Source organism: Jaculus jaculus, chromosome 3, assembly GCF_020740685.1.
Source record: "Jaculus jaculus isolate mJacJac1 chromosome 3, mJacJac1.mat.Y.cur, whole genome shotgun sequence".
NCBI lineage: Eukaryota > Metazoa > Chordata > Mammalia > Rodentia > Dipodidae > Jaculus > Jaculus jaculus.
In genome coordinates, this window is record NC_059104.1 from 141,049,531 (window position 1) to 141,068,635 (window position 19,105).

At 39.4% G+C, this 19,105-nt stretch overlaps 1 protein-coding gene across 3 annotated transcripts in view; it reads right to left on the reverse strand.

Moving 5' to 3' along the window:
- The window catches only part of Mctp2 (multiple C2 and transmembrane domain containing 2), a 248,963-nt gene that overhangs the window by 199,025 nt on the left and 30,833 nt on the right, over positions 1-19,105 (reverse strand). Inside the window, exon 1 of one of the 3 annotated variants that reach the window (XM_045146216.1) lies at positions 4,369-4,385. The exons of the other annotated variants lie outside the window; for them this stretch is intronic. The gene's annotated coding sequence lies outside the window, so the exon portion shown is untranslated. Of the gene's footprint in view, positions 1-4,368; positions 4,386-19,105 lie in introns of those variants that run through there. 3 annotated transcript variants of the gene reach the window in all.

Genomic DNA, 19,105 nt, shown 5'->3' on the forward strand with positions numbered 1-19,105 from the left:
GAATTTTTATATGCTATGAGATTTTATTCCTTTGAATAAATGATCTATGAAACAGATGGAATTTATAAAACTGCAATCAGTCTTCAACAGTTATCAATAACATGTTAATTGCTTCCATACTAGGCACTTTTGCTCATATTTTGCTATCAATGCCTTTCTACTTTATAGGTTTATACTTAACCATTCTTTTATTCTATTTTCATTGGGATTTTACTATATAATGAGACACTGTGTATAGATTATACTTTATAATTACAACCATCTCATTGAAATCATTTTAATATCAATCATTTCTGTATAAATTATAACCACGTCCAGTTTTCAGCACAGACAACCAAATTATTTTAAAATTATAATATATTTTTCCCCAAAAAGCATGTTTTATTCATTTGTTGGTTGTTTGGTCTTCCCTATCTGCATGATCAGGGTTTCTAATTTTAGGTCATATAATGCAAGATTTTTCAACCTATGACATTATGGATAACACATCACACTAATATTTCTGGAAACATTTCAGGTTAAAAAATTCCTTCTTTTGGTTCTGAGCACTTGACTATCACTTCTTCTCAGACTTTTGATAAGTTCTGAATTTCCACCATTGTCACTGCCATCTACACGGAAGAAGCTTTCCTGTCCCATATAGACAGCGGCACTAGTCTATGACCAAAACCATAATTATTTACAGGGAAATTTGATGGAAAACACATAGTCTTTTAGCCAAACAATAATAGTAGCTTCCTGCTCTAGAGCCTATGATCTCCCCAGCCATAGGCTTGTGACAAGGTTTTCAGTAGCAGAAATGGATTTTCTCCCCATAAAGTGGAGTCAAATCCAACCAAAGAGCAGTTGGTTACCCCATAATAGTTGTGCCACTGTTGGTACCACTGGATCCACCTTGCCTGGCTGTGCAGTTGCATACATCTCAAAGCCCACTGTTGGATACGTCCATTGTTGATTTTTCTCCCCTACAGTACACATAGAACATTCTAGCACAACAGCTAGCCAGCAGGGATCAGGCTTCCAGCTCAGCTCCAACTTGACTCTTCACTGTTCTGCAATGGAAGGGTATGGTGTCCTCGGCAATATTGTCTTACCATCTAGTTCTGGTTGGCAACCAAAAACACTGGAAATGGCCTGGATTTTGTTGCTGGGAAGGGCAGCTCAGAGTCTTCACAGACCACAACTCACTGGGAGGTATCCATCTCAACATAAAGCTCCTGAGCACAGAAATATCAACCCCCACCAGATATTTTTACCCAAATTCTATCACCCCATCCAAGGCTCAGGAAACACAGCAGAGAAGAGATAAAAAGAATATCAAAGCCAAATGACAAGATTGCCTTAAGATTTCTTTTTCTTTTCTGTAGAAGTGGCCATTGCACCCATGACCTCTCAGCAGCCATCATTACCTCCACAAGACATGTGCAACATCAAGCTCATCTATGTGTCATCATGAATTACGAAGTAGGGAATGGTGAGCGGCACAAAATAAAGTAGTGGGAAAGGGTTATAATCAAAAGATATTATGTACATGTATGAAATTTGTCAATCAAGGTTTTTTTTAAAAAAAGAATAATCCTTTCACAATAATTTTTTTTTTTCCTTCTGCCTGTTTAGGTTGCTGATTGCTATCATTTCATCATTTCATGCAGCAAACCACACTGATATTCCAGAGTTGAACTATCTTTATCATCCTGAGATAAATATAAATTTTTATTTCATTTGTATTTTGAATATAGTATTTCTAAATTCAGATTGTAAACATTCTGTTTAGGATTCCCCCACATAAGTGTTATACATGTACAAGTAATCCTGTGTTGTTCTTTTTGGCTTGAATACAAAGATCATGTTACCTTTAGCAAATAAATACCTTTCTGTAAGAATGTAATTTTTTAAGTGATTGTCACACTTAACTGTATAGTTGCCTATACATGATGTTGTGGGTAAAAGTTAACTGTTAGTTGAGTTTATTGGTTAAATTTCCTTATGGGTTTTAAGTTTTTATATCTTGTATTGTCCTAGTGGCTAGTATATTTTCTAAGAAAATATATTCAGGGTTCAAAATACACCAGCATAAAATTTTTACAGCATTACTACTTTATTCTTTTCCCTTTGCATGAATATGTCCATGTTATTATTTTTTAATATTATTTATCCTTGAGTAAAAAGACTTGATAATGTCAAAGGTGTTTCTTTAAAAATGTTTATAAAAAGATTAAAAAAAATCTTGCTTGTTGAATCTTGGTTATCTTTTTCTTCTGTTTTGATTTCATTTTCATCAATGTCTTTTTTATCTCTTCTATGAGTTGATATAAAAATAACTTCTTGAAATATAAAGGGCCAAAATAAGTGGGGGATAGTAGGGATAAATAAGGTAGGTAGGTGGAATTTGTCAAGCTATCAAGATTACCACAAAGTTACAGTAAAGGAGTCATTGATTTATTGGTTCATGTGTGCAAAATTAGATATTGTAATAGGAAAAGAGGTATAAATAGTGGATAAATATGGAGGTATAAAAATAAGTAAGTTCTAAAAATTTTTAAATTATCTTTTGAAACTTTAAATGTAAAGATTTTTCATATATTTCATAAGAAATTTTAATGATATATCAGTGATATTGTTTTTCTTTTTACTGCTTATCGCAGCATATAAAATTACAATTTACTTTGACATGTTGACCTTGTCTCCAACAACCTCCTGGATCTCAATCATTCCTTTTAACAATGTGTTCAGCAATTTTAAAACTTTCAAGATTTACAGTCACATAACCTTATCATCTATGGTAAACAATAGCTTTCCTTTTTACTAACCCTCATGACTTGTTTTCCCCAGTGTTAAATATAAGTGGTGGAGCCGAAGAGATGGCTCAGCAATTAAACTGCTTTTCTGCAATGCCTAACAACCCAGGCTCAATTCCCCAGTACACACTTAAAGCCAGATGCACAAACTGGTAAATGCACCATTCTAAAAAGGAGTTCCTTTTAGTGGCTAGAGGACCTGTCGCACCATTCTCTCTTTCCTCTGTCTCTGCCTCTGTCTCTCTCTCTCCCTCTCCCTCTTTTTCCTTACAAATAAATAAATAAAGTGCTGATATAGGATTTCAATTATAATTACTCTTTGAGGGTAATCTCACAAAGATTCATTATTTATGTATGTTTTCCTGTAGGCTATTAAAAATAAATACTCACCAGTCTATGCAAATTCTTTTCTACTTCCAGCACAAGTCAAGTTCACTGTATCAACTACCTTTTCTATAGCCTTAAAGTCATCATATGATTTTCTGTTTAGCTGTTAATATGAGAATTTATATTGGCCTATAAGTATGAACTCATCTTTGCATTACCAAAATAAATTCCACTAACCAAACACGTTTGTATGTTTCTGTATTCTATTTGCTAATGTATCTTAAGATTTTTATTTCTTATGAATGTTGGTAGAAGTGATTCTGCATGGTTTCTATTGGTAATATATTATCCTTCATTTTACTATGTCGTTTTTACAAGTTTTATAGGAGAGATGGGCACTCAAGATTATGGCAGGAGAAGACTGCCAAAGAAAATATTTAATATAAAGCTGGAATTCCAACACTTAAATGTCCAGCTAGAACAAAATAAACTCACAAAGGAAACTGGAAAGGCATAAATAAAGAGAGCAGAAAATGATGTGTTATCACCTTGTGATAAATAAAATCTGAAAGGGAAAAACCAGAGGAAGTGGTCAGCAGCAGCACTTACAGACTGAGTAGCAATGATCTTGAAGGTCTCCACTGGAGACACAGAGGTTACTGGAAGACATCATGTGATTTGTCATGGAGAGGTGATGAGGGGAAATCATGTGACTTTACTAATTTGAGAGGAGAGTGGAAAAGGCAGAAAGGGAGGAAAAGTAAATTACACTCAAAACCCTGGGACGAAGGAGAAATAGATATGAGCCACTTGTGGAGGTGCGATCATGGTTAGAGGCAGACTGATGCAGCACACATGTCAAACGAAGGTGCAGTGTTAGGGGTTCAGTCAGCATCTCCATCACCAGACTCCTTACCAGCAGTGATCATCTCATAATACATCCCATTCTTTAATTTAAGAAACAAGGTCTAACAGGCAACTACATTATCTCAATTAATTACAAGAGAAGGTAACTTACATCTTCTCATACTTGTTTTAACTTGCCTTATTGCCCCCATGTCATGAGTATAAACATATCTCTTAATAATTTGTTACATTAGAAAATAATTTTCAAACATCCACAGGTCCTCGCTAATAACTAATGGCTCCTTATATGATGATTAATCATGATTTTCCACCTTGATTATATTGAGAATTACGTAGAGAATTTTCAGAGAGATTTAACTTAGGAGGGAAGACTCACCTTGATATAGGCAGCACCATCCCATGTGTGGAACTCCAGACTGAATTTAGGCCAAAAAAAAAGGAGAAAGAAAGCTGAGCACCAGCATTCATTTCTATTTCCTGACTATAAACTCAATGTGACTTGCTCATGTTTCTGCCACTATGGTTTCCCTGAAATGATAGGCTGCATCATCAAACTGTAAGCCATACCCTTTTATTTTAGTTGAAACACGCCTTTCCTGGGAATTTTCTACAGAAAAAGCTAAAGCACAATCTTTCTACAGAATTTGGCTGGCATGAGAATGGTATATAAAGATGGTGCTAATTGACATAAAAATTAATTTGGAAAAGATACTTTAACATTTTAAGATACTAAATGTGATTGAAAATGTTTAGATGAGCCAGGCATGGTGGTGCATGCATTTAATTCCAGCACTTGGAAGGCAGAGAGGTAGGTGGATCAATGTGAGTTCACAGCCATCCTAAGACTACATAGTGAATTCCAGGTTAGTCTGAGCTTGATTGAGACCATAACTCATAAAACAAACAAACAAAAAATTGTTTATATGAAAATAAATATTAATTTAGAGCAAGAAAAACTTCATCAATATGTGTCTAACCATTTCTGATGTAAAACAAAGAATATTTAGTATATATTTAGTACATATTTTCAAAGCACCAAATCATTTTTTTTTAATTTTTTATTTATTTATTTGAGAGCGACAGACACAGAGAGAAAGACAGATAGATAGAGGGAGAGAGAGAGAGAAGGGCGCGCCAGGGCCTCCAGCCTCTGCAAACGAACTCCAGACGCGTGCGCCCCCTTGTGCATCTGGCTAACATGGGACCTGGGGAACCTAGCCTTGAACCGGGGTCCTTAGGCTTCACAGGCAAGTGCTTAACCGCTAAGCCATCTCTCCAGCCCCCAAATCATTTTTTTAAACAAAGCAAAACATTTTTAAAAAATGAACACATTTTTTTTTACTATTTTTATTTTTCTTTATTTATTTGAGAGAGAGAGAGAGAGAGAGAAATAAGCAGGGAGAGAGAGAGAGAGTGGGTGTGCCAGGGCCTCTGCTGCTGCAAATGAACTCCAAGTGTGTGTACCCCCTTGTGCATCTGGCTTATGTGGGTCCTGGGTAATGGAACCTGTTTCCTTTGGCTTTGCAGGCAAGCGCCTTAACCCCTAAGCCATTTCTTCAGCTCAAATAATCGCATTAAAAAAAAAAAAATAGGAGTGGGTGGCCGTGCGTGGTGGTGTAAACTTTTAATGCCAGCATTAGGAGGAGAGGTAGGAAGATTGTCATGAGTTTGATTCCCCGGTACCCATATATAGTAAAATGCATATAGTGGAGCATTCATCTCAAGTTTGTTCTTAGGATCAAAACATCCTGTTGCACCCATAACTTGGTCTCTGTCTCTATCTCTCTCCTTTTACAAATAAATAAAAACATTTTTAAAAGAATGAAAAATAAAATGCAAATTACTCTTTGGAACTAAACATCTCTCATAGTTTGTCTTTTCCCTGTATTCAAAAACATCAAACAAGTGGTTTTGTAACCTTGCTTTTTGAAGAAAGTCCTTAGTGCATTTCTTGCTTAACAGAAAGAAGCATTGCACACCTATCGCCTATACAGACAGTAACAACAAAAACAAAAATTCTAAAAACTCTAGCATGGCATGAACAAGTTTATTGTGAATTTCCAGACATTAACAACCAATTTCAAAACACACACTCAAAGGCAGTGACCTCATTATGTTGTTATAGTAGTCTCATACCAAAAAACAAAAAGCGGGGTGGGGGAGAAATTTTTCTCATTTAAAAGGGATGGAAGAATCACAGAGCTGAATGGGCAGAAAATGTAATATTTGTATATTATGATATGTGCAATTTCTTATGCTATTTCTCAAATTTGTTTAGATTAGTAGTCATCTGCAAACTGACAGTTTGTACCTTAAAAGCTATGGAAAATATAGCCTTTTATATGTCCACCTCTCAAACACACACACACACACACACACACACACACACACACACAAACACACATTGTGATGGTTTGAATAGATGGCCCCCAAAATATTCAGTTTTTTATTTGTTTGTAGTTTGCATCTTCAGCTGCCTGGCTGGAGGCAGTGTCACTGGGTGGATCTTAAGGTGTGGTGATGGGTTTCAGATTTCAATCTAAAGATATGCAAAGTGTGCCTAGCTGAAGTTCCTGAAGTGTGCTGTGGCTTTTGGCTTTAGGCTTGTGTTTCTCTTTATCTGCTTGGACCTATGAAGGCATGGAAGCTTCTTCTGCCCTTTATGGAACTTCCCCTGGATCTGTAAGCTTCAATAAATGTCCCTTCCTCCATAACCATTCCTGGTCTGGAAGTTCATCTCAGCGAACCTGAAGTTGCCTGCAATATATATATAAATAAAACCAAGCAATGCCAGTGAATCATAACTTATTGTGTCCCACTGCATTATTGTTAAATAATCCATTCATTCAATAAGCATTTGTTGGTAATCTGAGCAGCCAGGGGATATTTCAGCCTTTGGCGATACACCAGAGAACAAAGTTCTTGATTTCATGAAATTTGTATTCTACTTGGAAAGGTCAGACAATGAGCAAATGAATTTTTAATATGTCATGTGAAGGAAAAAGCAAGAGCCAGGAGGACAGGGTATTATAGACAGCCAAGCTGCTATTTCCATCAGGGAATCACCCCTCGAATAACAGAGCAGATAAAAAAATAAATAAATAAGAGGCAGAGACATGCAAGTTGAGAGCCTTCCATGCCTTGGAAAGGGAAGTCAAGGCACTTGGAAAGTTGGAGATACGTCAAGGAACCCAGTGGCTCCAACCAGTAGATGTGGCAGTGGCAGTGGAGGCATTGGGGAATACGGATGGTGTGTTTGATTGTCATTATGATACAAGCAGCTAGAACTTGAAAAGATAACAGGTGCCCTACAATGGATATGACAGTCTCATACAACAAAGGCTATGTAACCCCCTCAATGCCAGTTATGCTGCTCTTAAGCAGTGCTGAGACAGATAGGCATGGTCGGGCTCGATTTCGGGCATTGTGAACTTAAACAAATCACAGGTAAATTAAGACTGGCTCCAAAAGAAACTTCCAGAGGCAGAGTTTGGCCTCACACAAAGATTCACTTTCTGTTGCCCCTGTGACTGAGATGCTGGCCCCAGACCTTCAGGCCCTCCTTTGCCACACCTGGCCTGCCCACGGCCAGGCAAAGGTCCAGAAGATTGTGCGTAAATGCCTGCATGTATAAAAGAAACCTCACATAAGAAGTCAAAAGGTTAGCACCGGCAGAAAATAAGGTTAGTAAATTTGTCACTGGTGCGGTTCATGAACAATGTGGCTAGAATATATTCCCAAAGCATCTGAGAACGGAAGACTAAACTATGTAACTTACTATTAATGAACATAACAGAGTAAAGAGTTTGTAAACCTCTACTCTCTCACCCTAGGACCAACAGGATTTAGATCCCTTCTCTTCGGCATCAGAATTGGCCCTCCATGTTGTTAAAATTTCAGCAATGCTCATTTTCCTCGCTTTGGTAATGATCTTTGGCCACACCCCATTACTCTTCTCTACTTGAAATGCTAATCTTTGCTTGCCTTCCTAGATGGTGAACTCATGTTTTTCTTTTCTCTTATCACTGGCTGATGTCTCTTAGCTTAGATTTTTTTTTTCTTACTCAGCACTACTCTAAGCTCTCTAATAAACAATTCTAATCACTCTACTCTAATAATAAACTACTCCACATGAAAACATAACCAAGCTGTCCTCTGACTTCTCTCTCTGTGTATTTAGTCCATAAGCATCACAACTTCTTTTTAACACTCAAAATAAGCTTACAGTTACATATGTATTAGCTCCAGACTACAACAAGAAGCGTAAAATGCTGCCTACTCAGAGATGGATACAAAATTCCTACCATCGGAACCTCAAGGCACTTTCAATTCTTATTTTTATTTTAAAATTGTATAACATTTATTATTGCAAAAAAAAAATTTGGATGTATCCAATGTACCTTTTATTTAATGATAGTTTTAATTTATAATAGATTTGTATAGTTACAATGCCATTGTAAGTCTAGAGGTAGCTGTATATGTGAGCAATGTCTTATGCTGATATAATTGAGTTTCCCCCTTTTTGCTTTTGTTTTTTGCTGATTGTTATTTAATGATCTTTTAAATTTTTTTATTAATTAGTTTTATACTCAGTGAATACAGTCAAGTTGGTACCATCGTTAGGCTCATCTATGTCCTACCCCCTCCCCCTGACCCCTCCTTGTTGAGGTATATGGGTCATGCATTGTGGAGTTAACCCACAATTTTGGGTAGGACAAATGTCTCTGCATATCATGACCCAACACGTAGCTCTGGCATTCTTTTTGCCCCCTCTTCCGCAAAATTTCCCTGAGCCATGTTGGGTTCATTTTGGTCTGCTTCATTGAGGGTATGTTGGGAGCCTCTGTGTCTCTGGATATCTGATTTGGTAGGAGTTGATTGTTCTCTGTGTTGATCTTCTTCACCCTTGTGCTGGTCCCTGGTTCACCAAGAAAACAACACAACTCATTCATCTGGCAATGTCTACTGAGCCATAAATTGGTGCCAAGAATTTAGTGAAAGTATTGAAAATGTGGGCTGGAGATATGGCTTAACAGTTAAGGCATTTGCCTATGAAGCCTAAGGACGCAGGTTCAATTCCCCAGTACCCAATAATCCAGATACACAAGGTGATATACACATCTGGAGTTCATTTGCACTGGCTAAAGGCCCTGGCACACTCATTCTCTCTCTTTCTCTTTCTCCCCACCCCAATCTGTCTCAAATAAATAAATGAAATGATTAAAAAGAACTGAAAGTGAAACCATGAGCAAAAGAGAATCAACCCTGAACTCAGGCCATGTATATCAAAAATACTCTCCTGAAATTGAAATTCATATGGTAATGGGGACTAATAAAGAAATAGTACTTCCAGGAATGAAAAATAATGTTGTGCATGTATCAATGAGTCATAAGTCATTTGAGCTGACCAGAAGGGAGATGGAAAGTTTCTCCACATAAAGATATTATCATAAGTTACACTGATGATTTCCCAGTGTGCTAGACAGTGAGAAAATGTGCAATGCATGTATATGTGCCTGTGTGTGTGTGTGTGTGTGTGTGTGTGTGTGTGTGTCTGATGTTCTAGCTCTAGGTATCACAAAATGTAATCCAGTTTTATAGGAAGAGATCCTGGTTAAAAAGCCTTAATCTAAAAATAATATTCAAAATAAAACCTAGACAAAAGCATGAATTAGGGGAATTATATTACTAGTTTGAGCAAATTTTTAAATCAAACAATTATGTAATTAGATATTATGATTATGAAATGCCTATTCATGTCACTTTTACTAAAAATAAGTAACAAGAGGTGATAGAGAGATTACTCAGTGGTTAAGGCGGTTGCCTGCAAAGCCAAAGGACCTAGGTTTGATTCCCCAGTAATCACATAAGCCAGCTAAACATGGCACATGTTTCTGGAGTTTATTTGTAGTGGCTAGAAGCCCTGGTATGACCATCTTTTCTCTCTCTCCTTATCTGCCTTGCTCTCTCTCACTCTCTCAAATAAATACATAAAATATAAAAATTAGAAAAAAAAAGTAACAAGAGCCAAAGGTATCTTATATAACCCAATAAACTTTATGATAGTTATATCTTACTAAATTTATTCATCTTCTTCCTTTTTAGAATAGTTTTAATTAAGGAAAATATGTATAGTATGCAATGTGCTAAACAATGAACGGTTTTATCAAATGTACTTAGTTATTCATTAGCCACTATTATATACCTTTATAGCCATCATTGTTATTCATTACTCTTAAAGTAAATCACAGCATATATCTTAAATCATATCTGCTCTATTTATAAACACAAATAAATGCATACACATGGTGGATGTTGTTAATAGAGGGACATTTTTAAAAGGCATGGGGACACTAGATTTAAGGCCCCAGCCACATTGTCAAAGTACTCATGGTCCCTTATAAAAAGTACAGCAGTGTGGTGGTGCAGGCCTTTAATCTCAGCACTTGAGAGGCAGAAGTAGGAGGATCTCCGTGAGCTTGAGGCCACGCTGAGACTACATAGAGAATTCCAGGTTACCCTGGGCTACAGCAAGACCATACCTTGAGAAAAAAAAAAAATACAGCAGACTTAGTCCTTTTATCGGCCTCTTTATGCGCATACTACAGTTTCTATCAGTATTATTTGCAATGTGTCATGGCGTTTTGTGACAGCAATCATTGGTGAGATATATGAAGAACCCACACAGCTGATGTAGACACAAGTGTTTTGCCAACCACATCAGAAGCAGGAATTTTTGCACCATTTTCACAGACAAGCAGCAGTCTCTGTCCAAACACACACAGACGTTAAAGAGTAGGGCCAAGATTTGAAACCATGCCATTTGATACCATAGTTGAAATTTTTTTTAACATTTATTCATTTTTATTTTTATTTTTATTTTCATTTGAGAGAGAGAGAGACAGAGGTGGGGAGAGAGAGACAGAGAGAGAGTGCACACCAGGGCATCCAGCCACTGCAAACAAACTCCGGGTACATGCACCACCTTCTGCATCTGGCTTACATGGGTCCTGAGGAATCCTGGGTCATTTGGCTTTGCAGGCAAGTGCCTTAACTACTAAGCCGTTTCTCCAGCCCAATAGTTGCATTTTTAATTACCACACTGTCACACCATTTGGGATTAATAACAGATGCAGAAGCTAATTGTAGGACCACAAGGAGGGGGCAAAGGTGACACATTTTTGCAAGCAGGAGGAGGATTGTGACTCACAAGAGTGGGAGACATCAGTTGTAGACAGCTTCACAACTGGGATTGGGATGAACATCCAACAGACACAGTTTATGGGAAGAATGGGATTTATTTCAGACCTACAGATCCAAGGGAAGTCCCATCAATGGCAGAAGACAATGGCTCCCTTTCATAAAACTAATCAGAAAGACAGAAATCACTAGGGGGAAAAAAAACTCGGCAAGCACTAATAGGTAGCAAGCAGGAACCTCAGAACCCAAACCTCTCTGCAAATCTTTGGGCTAGTGTTTCTCCCCATCCCCCCCTCAACAGCCCTTGGGGGTGGGGGTAAGAAGGCACAGAGCCAACGAAACAGACTCCAGGAGTCAGGTTGGAAGCTAAAAGCAGACTTGCATATCTAGGAGAACAGACATCTCTGTAGACCCGTTCCCCGCTTCCCATTGGTCCTTTCCTTGTTTGGCATTGCGCTGTCCCTTTTTCATTGGCTCGTTCCCTGTGGGGTGTTCAGGCAGGGATCAGGTTGGCTCACAGGGGAAGTAGCAGTCACGCATGTGCTTAGGGCCACATCCCAGGGCCCCCCTGACTCTGCTTCTCCTACATCTCCCCCTTGTTTTATTTCTTTTGGCGTTCCAGCGCGAGTTTGAGCTAGCCCAATGGTCTGGTTTTGTTACTCCCACCTCAGTGGGAAGCCGGCATAATGGGCCATGTCTGTCTAAGGTTGTCCTCTTCAAGGTTAAGCCTCACCCTTCATTGCCACATATATTTTAAATTCATGTCCTGTTTCCAGCCCAAGAGGACATGACCTGTCTTTGACTTCCGGCCCTGGAAGGATGACCACTCTGGAAGACATGCCGGGGTTTTGGGGAGGGCAATTTGTATAGAGGATCCGTGGATTTCAGTGAGCCAGGCCCGGTCATAATGAAGCGGGCCTCGATTAGGATGTTCAAGAGCCATGAGTCCCTGCAGTGTAGATTTATTGAGGGTGCATTGGCCTGACACATGCTGTAGGAGACGCTCTGTAGAGTCCTTGGGGCCCTGAGTAGCAGGCCTCACATCTCTGGTGGGGGATCCATAATGGTGACATGGAACCCTGTGGGAAGACACACACATACCCTTGGCCCCGTGTCAACAATGGGGAGGGTTCCTGCCACCGCAGTGTGATGGGGGTCACGCCATCTGACCAACAGCAGGGGGAGTTGTTAAGGGGTAGGTATGCCCAATGTTTGTAGGCAGGACTAAGGCCAGTTTCATCAAAAGTAAGAAATTGAGGTGAAATAGGGCTTCTGTTAAGGCCAGGTGTGGGTCAGGTCTAGATTCCAGTGAAGTGACCTTGGCTAGGAGACCCTTGAGAGGTCTATTAGTTCCCTCCACAATGTCTTGGCCTTTTAGGTTGTAAGGAACACCAAGGTGTGGCTGATCTTCCATGAGGCCACAAAATCATTGAACTTATGCGATGTAAAAGCAGGGCCATTATCTGTTTTTAAGGCCCATGGCATACCCATGATCAACATTGCTGATTTGAATGTCTTAATGGCATGTGAGGACCTCACTCCCACCCCAAGAGCACAACAGCATAAGTAAAGGACGAACAAGTATCCACTATCACATGTACATAGTGAAGATTGTCAAAGGGGGGATGATGGGTGACATCCATCTGCCAAGTTGAGTTAGGCAGAAGGCCTCTGGGGTTCACCCCACCCCTATTAAGGGGCCAAGGGGGGCCAGGGGTGCACATGTGGCACAAGATCTAATCAAGTGTTTGCATTGGGAGATTGCCAGCTCTGGAAGGAGCCTATATAAGTTCTGAGGGAATAAATGAAATCTTTGATGTAATGTTCATGCTTGTTCAAGGAGGTCAAGATCAAGAGTCATAACCATTTTATCTGTTAAGTCATTTCCACCTGGCTAGGATACCAGGTAGAGTGGGATCTTATGTGTGACAAATACCAGGGAAGTGCTCTTTGTTCTAATGCCTCCTGGAGTAGCTGCATGGTTACATGTAGGGGGTTAAGGCAGTCCTTAAGCTGAGAGAAGGAAAGCACATGGACAGCCTGCACTGCATACTGACTGACTGAGAAGACATTGACAGGTTCTGCTTGGCATTCCACCAACACTTTTAGTACTGCCAGTAATTCTTCTAATTATACTGAACCTGGGTAGGGAAGTATATGAGTAAAATCCTTCTTCCACAGGTGGTGGAATAAGAACTCATACTTCTGTTTATTGGAATCTGAAAATGCCAGAGTCACCTTATGGAAGGGAGAGGAACAAGGTATACTGTGTGGTTTAATTTTAATGGGGAGGAGAGATAATGAAGTTAGCCTTTTATCTTGGTGGGGTGTTTATCAAGGGCTCCAGGATACCCAGCCCAGAGCGATTGAAAGTGGCAGAGGAAGAAGGGAAGGATTATCTTGCCAGGTTTGTGGCCATAGGTTTTGCGAGACTGAGTGCAGGCTTTAAAGGCAAGGTGGAATGCCAACTCAAATTTTGATGTGATCATATGGAGTTCTGCATGGGCTTGATGTATCCACATCAGGGGGCCTGTCTGCCACAGGGTACCCAAGACACCCGTGGATGTCCAAAGTATGACAGCCAGAAGGAGCCTGTGAGGGTCATGTCTGCCCAAGTTGGCAGAAGCCACAAGGGAAGCAACCCTCTTGAGAAGGTCAATAGCCTCCGCAGTGAGGTGAATCTTTGAAGAGGGGCACATAGGGCCCTCAAGTAGAGAGAAGAGATGGTGCATGTCCTGATCTGGGATTGGCAGGAATGGCTTAAGCCAGTTAATACTACCACAGAGCTGTTGAAGTTCCACCAATGAACAAACTTCTTTGGTGTTCAGCGTAAAGGAAAGGGGATGGATTTGTTTGGTAATGGAGAACCCCCGAAATGCATAAGGGGGGGACTGACTGAATCTTTTTGGGGGATGCTTGTAGGTTGACAGCTGTCAGATTGTCCAGGAGGGTCAGGGATACATTTTTTTTATTTGCTGAGGGTCTGGATGGGCTATGAGGATGTCGTCCATATGATGAATGAGCAGGACATCCACAGGGATGCTGTGTAATGCCTCAGATACATAGAGTTGACATAATGACTGTAAACAGGGAGATAGAGTAATACCCCCATGCCTTCTCTGACAGACTGCATAGTCAGCATTCAGTCCAAGTGCATCAAATGCCCTGCTTTGCTTAATTAACATGTTTATGAACACAAAGGATTACATTGAGTCATCTTCTAGTAAAAAGGTGAAATAAGAATCTATATTTGACCCCATAGGTACATATGTGCACAATTCTACATATCCATTCTGTGAGTAATATACTAGACACCAACACTTGTAAAACATATTTTGAGGAGTGGTGTTACAAATACATACATAATTAAACACATAAACACTACAGCAAGTATTTTCACAAATCTTCCATTCACTCAGGATTGGAATTGTTTTCACAATTAAAGTTAAAATTAAGAGTGCACTTACAGGCTATTTATTGATCTTGATGAATGAAGCCAGGCCAGTCTGTGACTAGAAATAGCTCATCCATCTCCCAGAAGAAACAGCTCCCATTATAAATTACTAAAAGTCAGACTAGAAAAACATGTGCACATATGCACATGATGCTTAAATTAAAACGAATCTTAAATTATTTTAAAACAAAATTCAGTTATCAAATACTCTACACATTAAAGAGTCTAGCGTCTTTCATGACAGGTATATGATAAGACTCTTAAAAGGTTTCTTTCATGGATATTTAATAAGACTAAAATATCATATGTGACTTCTACTAAAAGCCTTTTAAAGTATAATTTATTTTTAATATCCCAAAATAAATTATATGACAGCAAATTAAAGGATGCATTGATTATATTGCTGGAAACAAATGTGTAAAGGCAATAGGTAAGAAGGAAATAAAGGACTGACTTAGTTTCCCAAAAGTATTTAAATGTGCCCTAATTAGATTAATTTAAACATATAATAAGTTATAGTTTTAAACATACAATAAGTTATAGTATTTTTAACATACTGATATAAACATAGTGCCTTAATCAATTACAGTTTAAACTTTTCCTTGTTATAACCTACACCTGACAGAAACTGTCCAAAGGGATATTTGTTTTGGGATATGGTTTCAGAAGTTTCAGCCCAAGTTTAACTTGATCCTCTGCTTTGGGTCTGAGTAATATAGAATATCACCCCATGATGTGAGTTGGAAAATATGATGATAGAGGCTGCTCATTTAATGAGAGGTAGGAAGCAGAAATTTAAGGGAACAGGACCAAGCTATATCATTCCAGGACACCCCCTCTCTAACAAACTACTTTATCCAAGTAATCCCCACTTCCTGTTATCTACTGCCTCCCAATCCTGTGAAACATTAAGTGAGCATGAACATAAAGGGATTAATCCAATGATGATGTTGAGGCCTTCATGACCTACTCAGTTCTCAATGACAGGGACCACACCTTCAACCCATGGCCTCATTTGGGGGATACTTCATATATAAGCCTAATAAAGTTATTCAACATCATAAATAAGTTTAGGTGGTATCTTCCTTTAAAATTATGTGTAATGGAAGATAATATATTCATCACTAATTTTAAAGTACAACATGAATTCCTTCAGAACAGATATAAGTACTAGTCAAGTGCAGATTTGATTTGCTAGCCTTAAGTATATGGTTACAAAACCTATTTTCTTTATTAACATGATCTAAACAACTGTAATCATTAGCACTGTGACATTAAAAGAAAATGAAGGAATAGTAAAGACACTTGACTGTGTGTTCTGGGCACTGCCCCCTATATCAAAAATCTCTGCTCTATCAACTCCTTTCCATGCTGTCTGAGCATGGGTCGTTCCAATGTGGAGATAAAGTGAAACTCAATGGCTCCTGCAGAAGTAAGCACTATGAAAGAGTGCATCATGTGAACTCCCTCTCTCACCTAGATGTGCTATATGGTTGAGACACGTGTCCCTAGCCTTCGGGTCTATGTCCAGAGAAGAGAAAGAGTGGAGGGCCAAAGAAAACAAAGTCTTGAAATTATCACTCTGGAAAATATGTCAGCCCCATCAGTGAAGGATGTGCCCTCTGGTCCAGAAGTGGTACCCAAAGCTAAGGTCATGGGATGTACTGCAACGAAGCAATCACAGAGATCATGGAGACGTCTACAGAATGAACCACCACATTAGAGAGAGAACCATGGGATCTGCATTAGGAAAAAATTGTGCATAGACTTATCCCTAGAGAGTTAGACATGTTTCAGTGATTAGATACCCCAGAAAATTTTGATGGGTAGGAAAAAACAAATTATTAGAGGGAAGCTATAATTACAAAAACAGTACATAGTAATTGAGGTAGAGTTATTCATGTACCCCTGAGATGAAACAAATTACCCTACAGTATATAGCCAAAATGAATAACAGGATTTCTAGGAAATTAAGAATGGAGGAACTTGGCTGGAGAGATGGCTCAACAGTTTAAGGTGCTTGCATATAAACCCTGAGGGACTGGGTTCACTCCCCCAGTATCTACCTAAAGCCAGATAAATAAAGTGGTGCATGCATGTGGAGTTCATTTAATGTTAAGAGGTTCTGGGGTGCTCATACTCATTAATATTCTCTCTCTCTCTCCACTCCTCCTCTCAGATGAATGAAAAAAAAATTTCAAAAGAATGGGGTGATTGAAGGTCTGTGGGGTGCTTGCCCAAGCCATGGGTTCTTGAAAAAGCTATTCCATGGCTGCATAAAGGCACATAAAGGTTAGACTAGAACCATCTACCATGCTTCCCCAATCACAGTAAAGACATAAATGACATTTTTACAAGTTATTAAATGAGCACACATTCTTCCTTTTTGACATTAGAAACCTGAGCAAACTGTTAGCTTTCCATTACTGTAACAAAATACCTAAAATAAACAGGTTTATAAAAGTTTGTTTTGACTCATTGTTTTAAAAGTTTCAGTCCACTGACATCTGACCCTGCCACTTTTGACCTGTGGGGCAAATTCCTTCATAGAAGAAATGTGAGAGAATGGGCCTATTCACCTTGTAACCACTGGGTAACAAAGATTGAGACATAAGAGGTATGGTCCAAAGTCCAAATAGCACTTTGAGGGCACAATAAACAAATTTCCTCCACTAGGCCAGATATTTTAATATTTTCATCATCTTTTAATAGTAAGTGGGCTGTTGTTATGAGCATGTAAGGACCAGTATATGGTCCAGGGCCAGTTTAGGATAAACAAGTTTGTTGTGAGAGTAAAAAATGCAAAGTCAAAGCTTGTAAGCAAAACTCTGTGTGCAGTGACGTAGTAGAGATTAGCAGATGTGTGTGTGAAACTATTAGATAAGCATTGGAAGGTATAAAAACCCCAGCTGCTCAGCAACCATTGTCTCAGTCTCCCCGACACTATGACTGACTGAAAGGTTACTCAGCAGTCCTGACTGAGACCCCCGCGAGTACATCACCAATCCGAATTCATCAGCCCGACACTCTGTCCGAACGCTGTCTGAATGATCATCCATAAGCTAAAGCACTAGCTTACGCCAGCGGACCAAGACTCAGCTTGAAGCGCAGCGAACCGAAAGTAAACAACATCACAGCTCGAACGTCGCAGCTCGAACCCCGTGTTGGACAGGTCATAAAATGTCGTAAAACGTCGCAACTCAAATCTCGCGTCGTCAGGTCGTATACATGTTAGACTCGTTAGAAATATTCTTGTGTTAGTAATGTAGCGATGAATATTATATTAGCTATAATATTATTTGTGATAGTTTGGACTTGCTTGTGTGTGACTTTCATCCCAGTAAACTCCTTTGCAAGTATACCAGTGTCTGAGTATCATTGACCTTCGCGGGCGGAATCCTCTCAACCAATCATCTTTGAGAGTGCTCGCGACAGCTGTGAGTCAAAGGATAACCTGTAGATCTCTGGCGGTCTGAATTAAGCACAAGACTATATAAGAAAACCTTGTTCCTCAGAGAGCATCATCCTCTTTAAAAAGCAACACTAAGGCCATCAGGCTTCAGAAAAGCATGGTATGCAGGTCAGTCTTCCCTCATATGAAACTCTTCAGGCAGGCTTGTTTCAGATATCAGAATTTAAGACTTAGTCCATCAAATTTCCATGTAACCAAACACATCAAAATTCGAACCAAATAATGCATATGGATCAAAACTAGCAACATGATTCTGGGCATGGTGGCGCACACCTTTAATCCCAGCACTCAGAAGGCAGAAGTAGGAGGATCATGGCGAGTTTGAGGCCACCCTGAGACTCCATAGTGAATTCCAGGTCAGGCTGGGCTAGAATGAGACCCTACCTCAGAAAAAAAGAAAGAAAGAAAGACCTAGCTGCATAAGAAGTCAGACTGCAGTTTGATTGGAAATAAGAAAAATAAAAAATAAAAATCCACCCTTCCCATTTTAAAGGAGGTTTTGAATTTTGGATTTTTGGATAGGAGACTTCTGAGCCAGCAGGAACAGCTGAAGCATTAAACCAGCAGCAGAAACAGAAGCCCAGCATCAACTTCTGCTTTCTGATCACCACCTAGAACAAGGCACCAGGCAATGTGATGAGTTCTCTTCAGGATGGAAGGATTCAGAGCCCAATGAACTTTGTTCAGGACCCTTAGCAAATCATCCTCCTCTCACTTCCCTTTGCAGGGTGTGAGAACCTTCTTTTTTTTTTTTTTTTTTTAAATTTTTTTATTTATTTATTTGAGAGTGACAGACACAGAGAGAAAGACAGATAGAGGGGAAGAGAGAGAATGGGCGCGCCAGGGCTTCCAGCCTCTGCAAACGAACTCCAGACGCGTGCGCCCCCTTGTGCATCTGGCTAACGTGGGACCTGGGGAACCGAGCCTTGAACCGGGGTCCTTAGGCTTCACAGGCAAGTGCTTAACCACTAAGCCATCTCTCCAGCC